This window comes from Lissotriton vulgaris, chromosome 8 (assembly GCF_964263255.1).
Source record: "Lissotriton vulgaris chromosome 8, aLisVul1.2, whole genome shotgun sequence".
Lineage (NCBI taxonomy): Eukaryota > Metazoa > Chordata > Amphibia > Caudata > Salamandridae > Lissotriton > Lissotriton vulgaris.
Genome location: NC_141696.1, coordinates 1,044,347,176 through 1,044,362,221, shown reverse-complemented (window position 1 = coordinate 1,044,362,221; position 15,046 = coordinate 1,044,347,176).

The window sequence follows — 15,046 nt, the reverse complement described above, 5'->3', positions numbered from 1 at the left end:
TTAAATAAGATAAGTTTGCAATGTATGTGTCAGCTTTCATTAATGGAGTATTAAAGGCACAATACAGCTAGATATCCTTATAGTATTTCTATTTCAACACATAGGTTACAAAAAACAATGTGTAGCTGCTGCCACAGAAATAGCTGTCTGCCAGTTCGCTGCAGGGTAGCAGTGTTTATGCCAGTCAAAGTCAGTCAAAAAGCTTTATTATCAGCTAAAAACCATAAAAGCACAGATATACAAAAATTTGGATAAAACATACCAATATACCACAGTACGATGTACTCATGATAAAAAGTGATACTCCTAAAACAGTATTAAATACAGCATTAAAACCAGCAAAGACTCATAAACAATTTAAAACAGAACTAGTAAAAGAATGAGATCAGTCCCTTCACATAGTAGTATTAAGAATTCCCTGCAAGATACAATGTATGTGGTAGCACGGGTGTAACCAATGATTGTGTTTTAATTTTTGCGCCTCTGGCACACCACTAGCCCAAAGGTATCTGGAAGTCGCAAACACAATCAGGGGGGTGGTGTCATATTTTAGTATTCTAAATGCTTCCCTGTAATCCCTGAGTCCCATTGACTTACAAAGTTGGACAATCCATTTAGCTCTGGCCTTAGAGTAAAGAGGGCAGAAGAGCAGAACGTGCAGATCTGTCTCTTTACAACCCTCACACCCTGGGCAAGAGCTAGAAGCGTGGGAAGCGATTGACCACTTGTTTGTCACTGCCCTCACTGGAAGTGTCCCATGTCTAAATTGGGCCTATAATTTCTTCGCCAGTGAGGGCTGAATGTCATCTAGGAATTTCTCAAAATGGTAAGTATTCTTCACCTCCAGTAATCTATTGGTCAACTTTCCCAAGGATGGATTAGAAAATACAAGAAACATTCGATATTGGTTGAGCAGTTTGACCAGTACCCTTTTGGGCGTCAGGGCACATGATTGTTCAGGAGAGAGCCAAATGTCTCCCCTACCCAGTGCTTGGCAATGCTGCTTAACGTATTTTAGCCAGGGAATTTTCCCTACACCCCTTATGGTCAATAGATCCCTGAGGTCCTCCCTATAGCTTAGCAACTCTTAGGTGGCCCAGAGTCACCTCCAATACAACAAGGGACGATTCAAAATGAGCCCCTGTATGGGGGCCAGACCCAAGTCTAACCTTAGAGGGATCAAAGGTGCACTCTGAGGGAGACTGAGTGCCTAATGAAGCTGTTCTCAGTAATAGAGAGAGAGGAGGTGCTAACATGGCCCCAATGCTCTACTCCATAAAGCACCCCCCCTCACGCCTGGGCCTTGTAGATTTCTAATGGTGGTCCCAGGATTTTAAGTGAACACTCATTGTGAACTTTTAAGATACCGCCAGAGGCTTGAGCCAACTTTATGTTTGCCTTGGCCATCTGTGGCCCCCATCCCATCTTGTTGTTGAGTGTTACTCCTAGGTAATCAAAGGTGGAAACTCTTTCCAGGACCATGCCATCCAAGTGAGGGTAGGGGCAATTAGGTGATTTGGTGTTAAAAAACATAAATTTGGTTTTAGAGAGGTTGATCTCCAGATTTCTTGTTCTGCAAAAGGAGCAAAACCCCTTCAGTGTTCGCTGAATACCCATGAACATTTTCGATAACAAGAGGGTATCATCAGCGAACATCAGGGCTGGTATCTTACGGGCTGCTAAACTGGGAGAATCTAAATCCCTCGCACCCAGAAGATGGTCAATTAGTCCATTGAGCAACAAAGAAAAGAGCGTGGGGGCCAACACCCACCCTTCCCTCACGCCCTTCTCCACCGGAAAGGGTACCGTGAGCTCCCCATACTTCCCATTCCTCACCCTCGCAAAAGTGCCTTGATGTAAACGTTTAAACAATTGGCACAAGTATGCTGGGGCACCCATCTCTACCAATATAGCCCAGAGCTTATCCCTCTGGACCAAATCAAATGCAGATCGAAGATCTACAAAGATCAGATAAAGGCTACCAGCCCCCAGAGTCATCGTTCCAGTAGACGAATTGAAGTCTAAACAGTTGGTCGATGGTAGAGACCTTGGCACGAAAGCCCGCTTGGAGGGAGGTCAGGATGTGGTGTTTATCCATCCAACACTGCAGCCTCGTTAGTAAAAGGCGGGCAAACAGTTTCTGCAAGACATCAATAAGACTGATCGGACTTAATTAGCCGGATAAAGTGGGTAGGCCTTTTTATGGATGGGGACAATCTCTGCCCCCAACCAAGTTGGGGGGATTTCCATGCCATGCAGGATGGCGTTAAAATATAACCAGATATAAGCGACCCATACCTCATGCTCACTCTAAAATAAGTCTCCTGGGATTCTATCCAGTCCCGGAGCCTTCCCAGAAGACAAGCTTCTAAGGGCCGCCTTAATTTCCTGCGTAGTGCAAGGTTGATAATCGGGGACCTTCACCTCCAATGATACTAGAGGAGGACTACTCTTTGCTGGGGGACCTAAATGTACCGAAAGAGCAGTATCAGTAAGGGAAAACAGAGGCTTAAAGTGGGCTATCCAGACCTCTTCGCTCAAATTGGGTGTTAAGGCGGGCGTCCCCTCTATCGAGCCAGATCTAACTAGATTCCAAAATGCCCTGAAGTCCCACCCGTCCAAGGCTTCTTTTATACTTGCCCATCTTAGAGCCTCCCATTCGAACTTGGACTCTGCGATTGTGCTTTTGTACATAGATCTGACCATTCAAATGCTCTGGACAGAACCACTTTTAACCTCCCTGACACGTGCACATTTAGCCTCCCTACAAGTTTTATTAAATCATTGGGCCTGTTTTTTTGGTCATGTCCTCTTGTTTTCTGTGGTATAAAAATAGTCGGCCATGGAGGAGATTAGGGTGGTGTGAATATGGTTGAGTGCATGGAAATAGAAAAGATCATAATTCACAACCGGGAGTTCGAAAGCCTCTGCTAGGGAGCGGGCTGCATGTTGATATAGCTCCGCTATTTTGTCGGTGCTAGCACAAACTTCGCCCATCTAATGCGTCTGCCACTCGCAACTAAAGGTAAATTTGTGTCAGGAGGGATCTCGATCTCCCCCAATCCATATTGGTAACCCAGTGTGTATTTTAGTTCTAGTGACAAGAGATTGTGGTCACTATCTACCCTTTGTACTACGCAAAAAGCCCTTTTTTGAGACCAAAATTCTACATTGACCATGATATAGTCAATAGTGGTACTTTTCCCCACTCTATTAAAGGTAGAATTCCCTGGGACATCAGGAGAGAATCTGCCATTACAGGTTCTGAGAGAGTGAGTTACTAGAAGCTTATTGATCTGTACGGCCACTGGCGTTAAGCGCTTAACCGGATACATGGAACACTCCTGGATATGCCAAACGGAAGCCTCTTCTAAAGTTACAGAGGGGATCCCCACCAGAGGTTCGAAGTGACAGTTGAAATTGCCCCCAATTATTCTATGTGTCGATGGAGAACAAGACGAAAGGAGTTTGTCAAGAGCCTCTACAGTAGATAGCCCCAGCCCGTGGGGAGTAGGACGCAAATATAAATTAAAAACCACCACCTTCGGGTCTAGGGAGTGAGAATCTATTACTATCACTGTGCACCCCAAATGCGTGGATACCCAGATGCACAGTCCCCCCGAAGGTATCGCCTAGGTCCCTGTATAGCGGGTAAATGGAATGTTCCAAATCCAACCCTTGTGGGGGCAGTCAACATCCAAGTTTCTTGGAACAAACACAGGTCATACTAGTCCATCAACTCGCCCCATTCTGGATTGGATAACTTAGATCCCAATCCGCTACATTCCAGGACCCTATTAGTGATGTAGGGGGTTCCACCCTTGGATAACTGGCTAAAGTAGAAGAGGGCGTGTCAGTAGGAGGGTTTCCAGCCAGATTATCCATTTCAGCTCCCTCTCTTGAGGAACATGAATTTGCACTAGGACTTAAAGGGTTTATTACTAGTCCATCTTCCATGGTCCCAAAGGCCATCTGGGATAGACCCTCCTCAGCCCTAACACCCACCTCCACGAGGCACCCAGCTACTCTAGAATCCATTGTGTAGGACCTTAAAGGGTAAGGTAGTCAATCTACATTATTCAGGGCGCTAAATCCATTGACTATGGGTATATTATATTCTCCCTCCAGGCCACCTTGGTGGGAATGAGTTGGTCCAAATCCCCCAGGAGCTATTTCCCGTGAGTAGAAATACCCCAAAGGGAATGGATTGATAGTACCAATTTGGTAGGGTCCTCCACAGTCGAGGATATGATTGACTACTCCGGGATCCCTGAAATTAACAATAACACAGTCCCCTTCGATGTCTTTTTGTTTAGTGCCCAACCAACTGACTCTTCTTGAGAATAAAATTCCCCCCTGACCCGATCTCATTAGTGGTCTATGTCTATTTAGCCAAAAAATTATTTTATTCTTCAGCTCAGTATATGTTTCACCTTGCTCGCCTAACAGCAAATGAACTCCGGTTAATACCACCACATACGGAGAGGCCTCGGGTGGAAGCTGGGGGCAGAGTGGTGATTGTGGGGTTCCATTACTGGGAGAATTCATGGTGGACTTTTGAGGCGTCAGACCAGCCTCTGGATGCGGCTTACTAATGGCTTTTTGGATTAGAGGTGGGTCTCGAGGGGGAAGAGTAACTTTGTTGGAGTGCGCCCTAGGGCAGTTAACGGGGCCGGGACCAATGTTGTTAAGAGTACGTTTACATGCATTCATTTGTACCGATCCTTGTGCCGGGACGTCAGGTCAAGAACCTTCATTTGAACTAGGACCCTGTACTACCTGGTTGGTGTTTCCTGAAACCAGTGTCGCGGGGTTGTTCCCGATAAATATGGGCAACTGTTCTCCTCCACGGCTCTTATTGTTAATCAAAGATACAACTTTATCAATTCTACTCCTCAGAATTTTAAACTGAGATTTGATAAGCTGTTCCCTTTGGGCTTGAAGATAATTAATAAATGGGTAGCCCAAACCTGGAGTGCTAGAGTGGAAAAAGGAGTACCTGGGTCGTCCTGGGAGGTAACTAGGGCGGATGTAGTTATCTTAGGTAGTTTTTTATACTTTTTTGATTTCCTTTTTCTGGGGCGATGCTTAGGTACCTTTTTAATCACCTTGGGAGCTATCACAGGTGCAGGATTAATGGGATAACTAACATCTTGCACTATCTGCGCACATGGGAGCTCAGCAAAGGAGGATGCTAGCAATGAATCAGGGGAGTTACAAGTGGCTAAAGATATTTTCCCCAGTGGCAAATGGGGGGGCTTAGCTGGAGTAAAGGAAAGGCTTCTTTCAGTGATCTCGATAGCCGAAGCTACCACCCCTATTGTTTTTTGTAACATTTTATCAATCGCTGTTAAACTCGGCACTGGGGCTATTGGAGCTGCTTTTTGTCGTGTGAGAGGGCTAGAGGTTGGATGGTTAATTTTGCCCATGATGCTCCACGTATAATGCTTAATTGCTTAGAAATAGCAGAACCCCAATATTCACAATATACAAAAGGAACTGAACATTAAAAATTAGCAATAACACCGTTAAAAGACACTAAATCAGTGAATCGTATGCAATATTCACTTTAGAGCCTAGCTTTGACTGTACAACATAATGATGATTACCGGAAAGAGGGCCCAGTCCAGATATTGTCCATCCAGCCTAGAGGGTTGGCCCGACCCGGCCTCCTTTGGCCCCTGACGGCCACAGACGGCCCGCCCTTTGCCCGGGCTTAGCCTGGCGCCGCCCGCGCGCGTCCCGCATCGTGGATAGTGGGAAGGATTAAGTAGAGGCAGCGGGAGGAGTTAACTTGCCTCAGGTGATCTGGGCGCACAGGTTAGCGCTGGGCTGCTGGGACAGGTAGTCCTAGTGTTTCCTTGTTGCATGGAGGGAGGCGGGGAGGAGGCTGACGTTTTCCCCCAGGTGAGGCCCCAAGCAGAGATGTCCTTGGTCAGCAACCAGTTCAAGCCCCACATTAGCGACCACACCAACACGCCACAAAAGGTAGCTTCCGTGCAGCGGCACCCGCACCAGCGGGTGCTGCAAAGTGTTATAAGCAGCGGAGCTAACTCGCCTCAGGTGATCCAGGCGCACAGGTTAGCGCTGGGCTGCTGGGACACGTAGTCCTAGTGTTTCCTTGTTGCAGGGAGGGAGGTGGGGAGCAGGCTGGCGTTCTCCCCCAGGTGAGTCCCCAAGCAGCGATGTCCTCGGTCAGCAAACAGTTCAAGTCCCACAGTAGCAACCACACCAACACACCACAAAAGGTAGCTTCCGCGCAGCGGCACCTGCGCCAGCGGGTTCTGCAAGGTGTTATAAGCAGCGGAGCTAACTCGCCTCAGGTGATCTGGGCGCACAGGTTAGCGCTGGGCTGCTGGGACACGTAGTCCTAATGTTTCCTTGTTGAAGGGAGGGAGGCGGGGAGAAGGCTGGTGTTCTACCCAGGTGAGGCCCCAAGCAGAGATGTCCTTGGTCAGCAAACAGTTCAAGCCCCACAGTAGCGACCACACCAACACGCCACAAAAGGTAGCTACCGCGCAGCTGCACCTGCGCCAGTGGATGCTGCAAGGTGTTATAAGCAGCGGAGCTAACTCGCCTCAGGTGATCCGGGCGCACAGGTTAGCGCTGGGCTGATGGGACACGTAGTCCTAGTCTTTCCTTGTTGCAGGGAGGGAGGCGGGGAGCAGGCTGGCGTTCTCCCCCAGGTGAGGCCCCAAGCAGAGATGTCCTCGGTAAGCAAACAGTTCAAGCCCCACAGTAGCGACCACACCAACACACCACAATAGGTAGCTTCCGCACAGCCAGTGTTTATGCACATGTGTGTCTTTCATGACAGTATTTACCATAAGTGACATGTGTTATCCCTAAGTAGGCCTTTAAGCCCACAATGTAGATTATCTAGTACTTAAAAGTGGAAGTTGTAAGAAATCAGGGTTAGCATGTTCATATAGTGACTATTCCCCAGAAGCTGTTTTGTTGTGTAAGACTGGAGCTGTTTTTATGAGAAAAGCTAAATACAATTGAAATATATTTTGAGTAAGTTTGGTTTAGAGTAAGCTACAGTCTCTATTCAACTACTGTCATATAAAAAATCTAATTCAGTGCTATAGTTGGAGTTTTAATAAATGTGCAAGAAAAGTACATTTAAAAAAGTTAGAGGGGGCGTGGCAGCCATCATGGCCACGAGGACTTGACTTCGCTCTGCTCCGTGGGAGAGCCCCGTGTGAGAGCCGATTTCACTGCTTAGCCCTGGACAAATGGCGATTAGATTGCCGGGACTGAGTCTGTGATCTGATAAGGACACTCTGGACACCTTTACAGGGCAGGAGGCGGTCCGGGACCGGCCCTTCACAGAACGAGGGGAGCAAAACCGCTTAGTTAAAACAGTGGTGGATAGCCTAGGAGGAAATCCCCAGAAGCCGGAATCAGCAGCGGATGAAGTCCGAAATGAGGAACAGCGGTGTGTTGATGCAAATACCCTGATGTTGGTGTCAGGTCCTCCAGAAAGCTGCGGGCTCTGGATCGTGGCGAACCGAAGTGACAGAGATGCGGAATGGCGGCTGTTTCCAGCGGCAACTGATGACTCCAGCGCAAACCCCCAGGGGCGCGGGCCCCACCGGAGAGCAAGAGAGGGCTGTTGCACAGGACCCACCTCCTTCAAACACTGACCCAGCTCCCACATAGTGCGCCCGCGGATGAGTGGTGAATATGGGGACCGGCGGCACCAGGATAGTAGGAATAGCGCCCCTCCCCACAGTGTGATGGGACTGCAAAGGCACAAGTGAGGGGCTGTGGCTGAGGGGGAAGGAAGCAGGGGAGACTCCAAGGCCAGTCCCACCAATCAGTTCTGCCCACTGAGAGGGTTGAGGAGGTCCGGGAGGGTTGCCTGGGCCTATGTTTGACCGTAAGATGGCAGCCAATATCTAGCACTAAAGGCAGCAAAGAAACAAGCGCAGTGACCAACAAAAGGACCCACAAACCTCATGCACCTGGGTGGCCCATAAAAAAAAGACTTTGGAGTGAGGGCAGAGTGCACCTGGTGGGGGGTCAGCAAAAACCCCTTTACCACAGGGTGCAAAGAGGCAAAACATTGGCTACTTCATGGCACTACTGCTCTCCCCCACTCAACCACGTGAATCAGATGCCAAGAGGTGTGGGCTGGGACGTAAGAGCTGCCTCTTTGCCACCGAAAGGGTAGCCCAACAAGGTCTACAGCTACTTTGGGCTGCCAAAATGGGTGAAGTACAGGAAGAAGAAGGTGGTCAAGAGGCTGGAAGAATGGTGCTCACCCAAGAAGACCTCCTCACAACCCTAAAAGAATTTAAAAAGGAGCTACAGGAAGACATCGAGGCAGACCTGGGGACTTCCTTCGAGTTCTCCAAGACAGAAATGGGAACTAAATTCCTAGCGCTCCAGGCGGATGCGGACTTCATAGGGACACGCACCCTGGACGTTGAGGCAAATTGCCAAGAACTGAAGGGCCAGATCCAAACGCTTGAGGAGGGTGCAGAATCCCTTTCTTCCCAGCTGAACTCAGTACTACTCAACCGCTCCTGAAGGGACAACATCAGAGTGTGGGGCCTGGAAGAGGGAAAAGAAGGAGCAGACCTGGATACATACATGGTAGGCCTGTTCACTAGTATCCTAGGTGAGGACACAACCGAAGTGATACTGGCACATGTGCATAGAGTGGGCGTGGCGTTACAAGATGAGAATAAACACGCAAAAGATGTCCTGGCAAAATTTGCCTCCTTTAAGGTGAAGGAACTGGCTCTCTGGAAGGCACAAAACAGGGAGTTGGTGGATTACCAGGGAGCATCCTGTGCTATTTTCCAAGATGTTGCCCAGGACTCATTGATGAGGTGCCAAAAATTCCGGCTGATCACTACAACCCTGAGGGAGCGCCATATAAAATAACGCTGGACTTACCCGTTCAGTCTAGCCTTCCCCTCAACAACAAACAGCAGCACTTCACGGAGGGGGCAGAGGCCCTCCTCAGTCTGGGTAGAGTGACGCCACAGAGGGAGACAACACCGAGAGAGGCAACCACTGAACAGACCCTGTTGCGACAGGCCCCTGGTCCCTGGCAAACAGTGGAGGCAAGAAGTCGGCATACTGAGGACAAAGACATATCTGGTTTCACGCACAAGATAAAAGGCAGTATGTCCAACCTACAGAGGAGCACACTTGACTGAGGAGGCCTTGTGTACTGAGGATCTACCACCGGGGTGCCCGCGCACCCCAAGTGGGAAGACAAAGATAATGGAAGAGTCCCCTCCTTTCTCTTATGCCATAGACCCAACCTCCCAACAGACAAATGTCACTTGCTTGACTTGGATTGAGGCCAGGAACACTCCAGAGTTAATGTGCAAAAAAGAACTCTCACAGGGTTCTGGGAGCAGGAATGGGCTTGGGGAATGTTCTTGCCCCAGAAGCCACCGGTAGATAAAGTCCAAACGGGAGTCTGCAGACTTCTGAACTTTTCACGCTTTTTGTTTAACTTTTCTAGTTAACGTTCCCCCTAGAGTGTTCAACTCGAAGGCAATATGGAGGCGGGGATGCTGAAGGGGGATCCTGAGTGAGCGCATAACAGGGCGTCTAGGCAGATGGGGGTTAAGCTAATGTCATGGAAAATTAGGGGGCTCAACCCCCCTCATAAAAGTCACAGCTTGTGGAAATTTCCTTGGGATCAGTGGGCACAGGTGGTGGCCATGCAGGTGACACACCTCAAGAAGGGGGTGGAATTGAGTTTGAAGCATAGGCACTATCCCATGATATATTCCGAGCAACTAGCACCAGAAAACAGAATGTTGTTGCCCTGTTGTTTCACTCCTCCATACAGTTTCAGCCAGAGGGGACATTCCTCATGGTCAAGGGGATAATGATGGGTCACCCCTGCACGATGGCCAAGGGGAATGCTTCTAACACAGGACAGGCTGAGTTTATCTCTACCTTTCCCACAACCCTGGCGGGATTCGCCTTCGGGGAATCATTGTAATGGGGACTTTAATCTTGTTTGGGACACACAGTTAGACACCACACACCTACAGAGGGCTACAGGGAAAGTGTTTAGTAAAGCATTAAAATAGTCCCTGCAACAAATAGGGCTGCTGGATGTCTGAAAGGAACTTAATCCTACCATGCAGGACTATTCCTTTTTCTCACGCACCCACAGAACGTACTCGAGAATAGACTACACTTTCATTTGTCAATCACTCCTACTGGCTTGCTCAGCCTTCATCTTCCTCACCGTAAATGTCTCAGACCATGCTCCCCTGACTTGTCTATTAAATTGACCAGCCCCACATTACAAACTGACTAGATGGCACTTCCCCAATGTATTGTGCAGGGACAGACTACACAGAGACGATATCCGTAAGTCAATGGGAGATTTCTTTTCATCCCCGGCAAACAACTGATATGCCTTCAAACCATTTATAAGGGTACACTGCATCCCTCTTGCCACCTCCCTGAACAAACTCCAGATGATAGAAAGATTTGCACTGGAACAAGAGCTGCTTAAGGTGGAAAAAACACAAAAAAGACTCGCCTTCAGTCCTAATGCTTAGGAAAGTCATGGTCCTCAGGGGGAACTGAGCGCCATCTACACTAATAGAGCGGAAAAGACTATCTTAAAACTCCAGGCCTACGGGTATGAAAGGAAGGATAAAGTACGCTCATTGTTGACACGACAATTGAAGGCCAAACAAGAAAAGGATTTTTTGAGGCAAATTATTGATGGGCAAGGGGTCACTCATACAAACGAGGAGGGGAAGACACGAACATTCCACAATTGTTATAGCACTCTCTACATGACTGAACTGCCCCTAGAGATAGATCAGATGCAATACTAACAATGACATAAAGCCCCTTTGCTGCCAAGCTGGTCCCCCAGCTTACTACCCTGTTCATTGCCATTGCGTCAACTTAAGAAGTGTCCCCATCCATGGGGAAAGCCCTAATCTCGATAATCCCAAACACAGGAAAGGATCCCCAGGAATGCACCTCTTATAGACCTATTGCCTTGTTAAACCTGGACACAAAAATATATTCTAAAATCTTGGCCACTAGACTGGAGAGAATCCTACATTCACCCTGACCAATCGGAGTTTATCAAAGGGCAGCAGACTCATGACAACCTCTGCAGGGTGTTCCACCTTATAGGTAAGGTCCAGAAGAAACTGATTCCCGTGGCCCTCCTGTCACTAGAAGCAGAGAAGCCTTTGACCGAGTCGATTGGGCCTTCTTGCACTCCCTGCATCGATTTTGGTACTGTGTGACCTTCCTGGGGATGGTGAGGGCCAACTACAGTTCCCCGAGTTCCAGAATTTTGGTAAATGGGGTGAAGTCTGACTTTTTTAACTTGGCTCGGGGCAATGGACAGGGCTGCTCCCTCTCCACAATGCTCTTTGCCCTCAGTATCGAACCATTGACAGAAAAGGTAAGAGCGAGCCCGAGGATTGGTGGCATTGGGTTTGGTCCTGATGAACAAAAAATCTTGTTGTTTGCAGACGACATCCTCCTGCCGATCACCAATCCGGCTGCTTCCCTGACGGAGATACAACAGGAACTAGCTCAGTTTGAAAAAGTATCGAAGATCAAGGTCAACCTCTCAAAGTCCTTCCTCCTGTCCCCAGATGTACAAAGTGTTGTTGAGAGGAGGTCCCCTTCTGATGTGCACGTAAGGCAATCACATACCTGGACGTACAAATCACTTCTAAACTGAGTGATTGATTTAGGGCCAACTTTCCCCTGCTACTGAGGCAACTTAAATCCGACCTCAAGAGATGGGGCACTGCATACCTCTCCTGGATAGGGTGAATTAACTCTGTAAAGATGAATGTGCTCCCCCACATTCTCTACCTCTTCCAGGGATTGCCTATCCCACCTGAGAAGGGGTATTCAAAGAGTTGCAATCAATGATCACCAATTTCATCTGGCAGGGCCAAAGGGTACATCTTCCCCACCACCTCCAGGAAATCGGAGAAACTGTGGCTTCACATGGACAGGCAGGTGGCGGGCAGAACTATTTGGGACTTACCATGGAAACAGAAGACTGACAGACCAACCATCGCCTATTTGAGCATCCACACAGTGACTACCCTCCAAGTATGGGACACAGTAACCAAGACCCTACCACTGACCACATTCCCTTCCTTCTACACCCACATTCACTTTGGCATCTCCTTCCCCCCTGCGCTTAGAGATGCGCCCTTTGACAATGGATGGAGGGAGGCTGTCTCATGGTTTCGGTCCTCTTCCTCAAAGGGAAGATACAAACTTTTGCCAAAAGCGTAACCTGCTTCCGTCTCACACGCACTGAAGAATACCATTATGTGCAGCTGGTACACTATGTCCAGCAACCACATATGCGACAGGCGGCCACTAGAGAATTGCTCTTGGTAGAAAGATACATCCAAACTGGCAATATCAGCTAAGGGTTGCATCTCTTTCTTGTATGCACTCCTGCTTTCACTCAGCCTGCAACAGAAACCACGTTACAAAAGATTTTGGGAGGGAGTTCTGAGTCCCTTTATAAAGATATCGTGAAACACAACCGCTCAATGCTTCTGAGGGAGGCCACTATAAAACTATGTATGACTGGTATCTTCACACTCAAAAGCTGCATTTGATTTGCCCAACACTTCTGACCGCTTCTGGTGGGGATGCGGCCTACAGAGGGATTTTAAACAACACTTCTGGAGGAAATCCTGTCTCAAATCAAACTAATTTTAGGATACCTGATCGCAGACTCTATGGAACATATGCTCCTTGGTATCCCCGATCACAACCACAAACACCAGACCCAAGGGGACAGCTCCATCATGTAGCTTTGTCTGACCGTGGCCAAACTGGCTCGGGCAGAAGCATGGAAGAAGTCAGAGACCCCCTTGCTTACACAATGGCATGCCCACTTGTGGTGCGCCCTGGCCCTCGAGCGGATGTCTGATATCGTTGAGGACACACATAAGGGCTTCGACTATATCTGGAGCCCTCTGGTGAGCTATTTGTCAAAGGGGCTTCCACTGCTCGCATGCGGTCCTAGACTGGGGGCACTGCATCTCTTCCTCTTATAGTGAATGTGGCTCCCCACAAGGTTCTGTGGCTTCCCTCCCTCCCCACATGGGCCCTCTTGCGCTGGTCGTCGGGGGGGGGGGGCACTCCCTGACCCTGCTCAATACACACACGAACTAAGGCATCTGTGACTCCCTGGGAATGTTTGGTTTCGTCTTTCCTTTAGTTTTATGGTTGTATTTATTTATGTTCCATGTTTAGCATTCAAGTATATAGGTACTTTAGTCTAAGGGCATGTATCCTACTTGAAAGGCGGCTAACATCCCTGCATTTACAGCCTGCACAAGGGCCCCCTTAATTGATGCCGGCAGGGGAAGTCCAGAACTTGTGACTAAACTGTACACATTCTATAGCTATCTAATGCACAGACTACGCTCCGGTGATGAAAAATTGAACGCAATATGGTTTACATATAATGTTTGTAACCTTTGCAAACAAAAGATCAATAAACAGATTTTGACATCAAAAAGTTAGACTGTGCCTGTCTAAAGCTCCAGTGGGCTAATTACCATTAGCCTGTGTGTTTGTGCTAAATTGAAGGACCATGATAATTTTGCATTATGGGATAGTTCACAATAGGTTAAACAGAATGTCTTGCAAAAGTGGGAATATTTTGGATTGGGAACTGTTCGCCCATCGGGTAGGTATTGTGCAGAAGTCTCCCCACGCCCTATTGTCTAGTGAACAAAGTGGCACTCATCTCCTTGCTCATCAGAACACATGTTGACCAGAGAAAGAACAATGTTTTGTCATTTTTATTCAGGCCTTTGGTCATATTTGATGTTTTTCACTTCTTTCCCTAAAAATATCTTTCTACATTGTTAGTGCAGCCATTGTTTGTGCCAATACAACGGTGTCATTATATTAAGGCATTGGAATTTTTCCACTCTCCATCTTCAGGGGCACTGCATTAGTCTGATTGAAATGGTATCTAAATAAATTAAATTAAATGAAGGGAGGAACTTCTGCCCTCTGATCAGGCTGTGCAGAAGTTATGGATGCATAATAAGTAGGGCTCCTGGTTTTCTGTTTTTATGGATTTTTACAGATATATACAGGCAGAAAACATACATTTTCTTGCCTGTATTTATTTTTAAATGTGGATAAAAATAGAAAATAGGTTACTTTTTCAGTAATTCTAGATATTGTCTGCCATGCCTGTGAGGCCAATAGCTGTATGGATTGATAGGTAAGAGGGTTAAAAAATAAATGTTAGTAATGAGGCTTTACCAGTAGGAGATATGCACAAGGTTGATACTGAGATGAGCATATTTTCATATAAATGCATAGATTTTTCTTCTGCGAGTGTTCACAGCATTGAAACTTGACAGGCATTCAAGCATGAGTGCATATTTATTGGTTAAAAAAATGAAGAAATATACTTATTTCAGTTTCTTTTTTTCACAAAACCCAAAATAAATATGGATAAGTACAGATAACATAACCAAAAAACACATATGGATAGTACAGGCAGAAATGTAAAGAAAAAAAACATAAACCCGGGAGCCCTAATTATAAGTTATGATTAGAAAACTGAAGTGCCCCTACAGGTAAATATTTTATTAGCTTGCCTTTGCTGCATCGGAAGCCCTCCTAATGGAATGCTCTCTCTGTGCCTATAAGACTTTTAAATGTGATCCTGGATTAGATCGATAATCAGTGTAATTGTTTCAGACCTTATCTAATTGAGTATCTTCTTGGGATGTTCAGAAAGATCCTGCCTGTGGCATTCTGTACACGCTAAACCAAAGACTGCGAATTCTGAGGAGCCCTCAGAGTATGTTGGTGAATCTTACCTGGAAGTGATTAACACATGTACAACCCCTTGCGTGTGTCTTGTGAAAGATACAGGTGGCATCAGTGGCGGCCTGAACCTGGGGTTTGAAGGATAGAGCCATATCCATCAGAACCCCCAGATTCCTGACTACTGTAGAGAGACTACTGTTTGGGAGCAGGCCCTAGCTCAGAAGGCCAAAGTCTCTTTGCATCG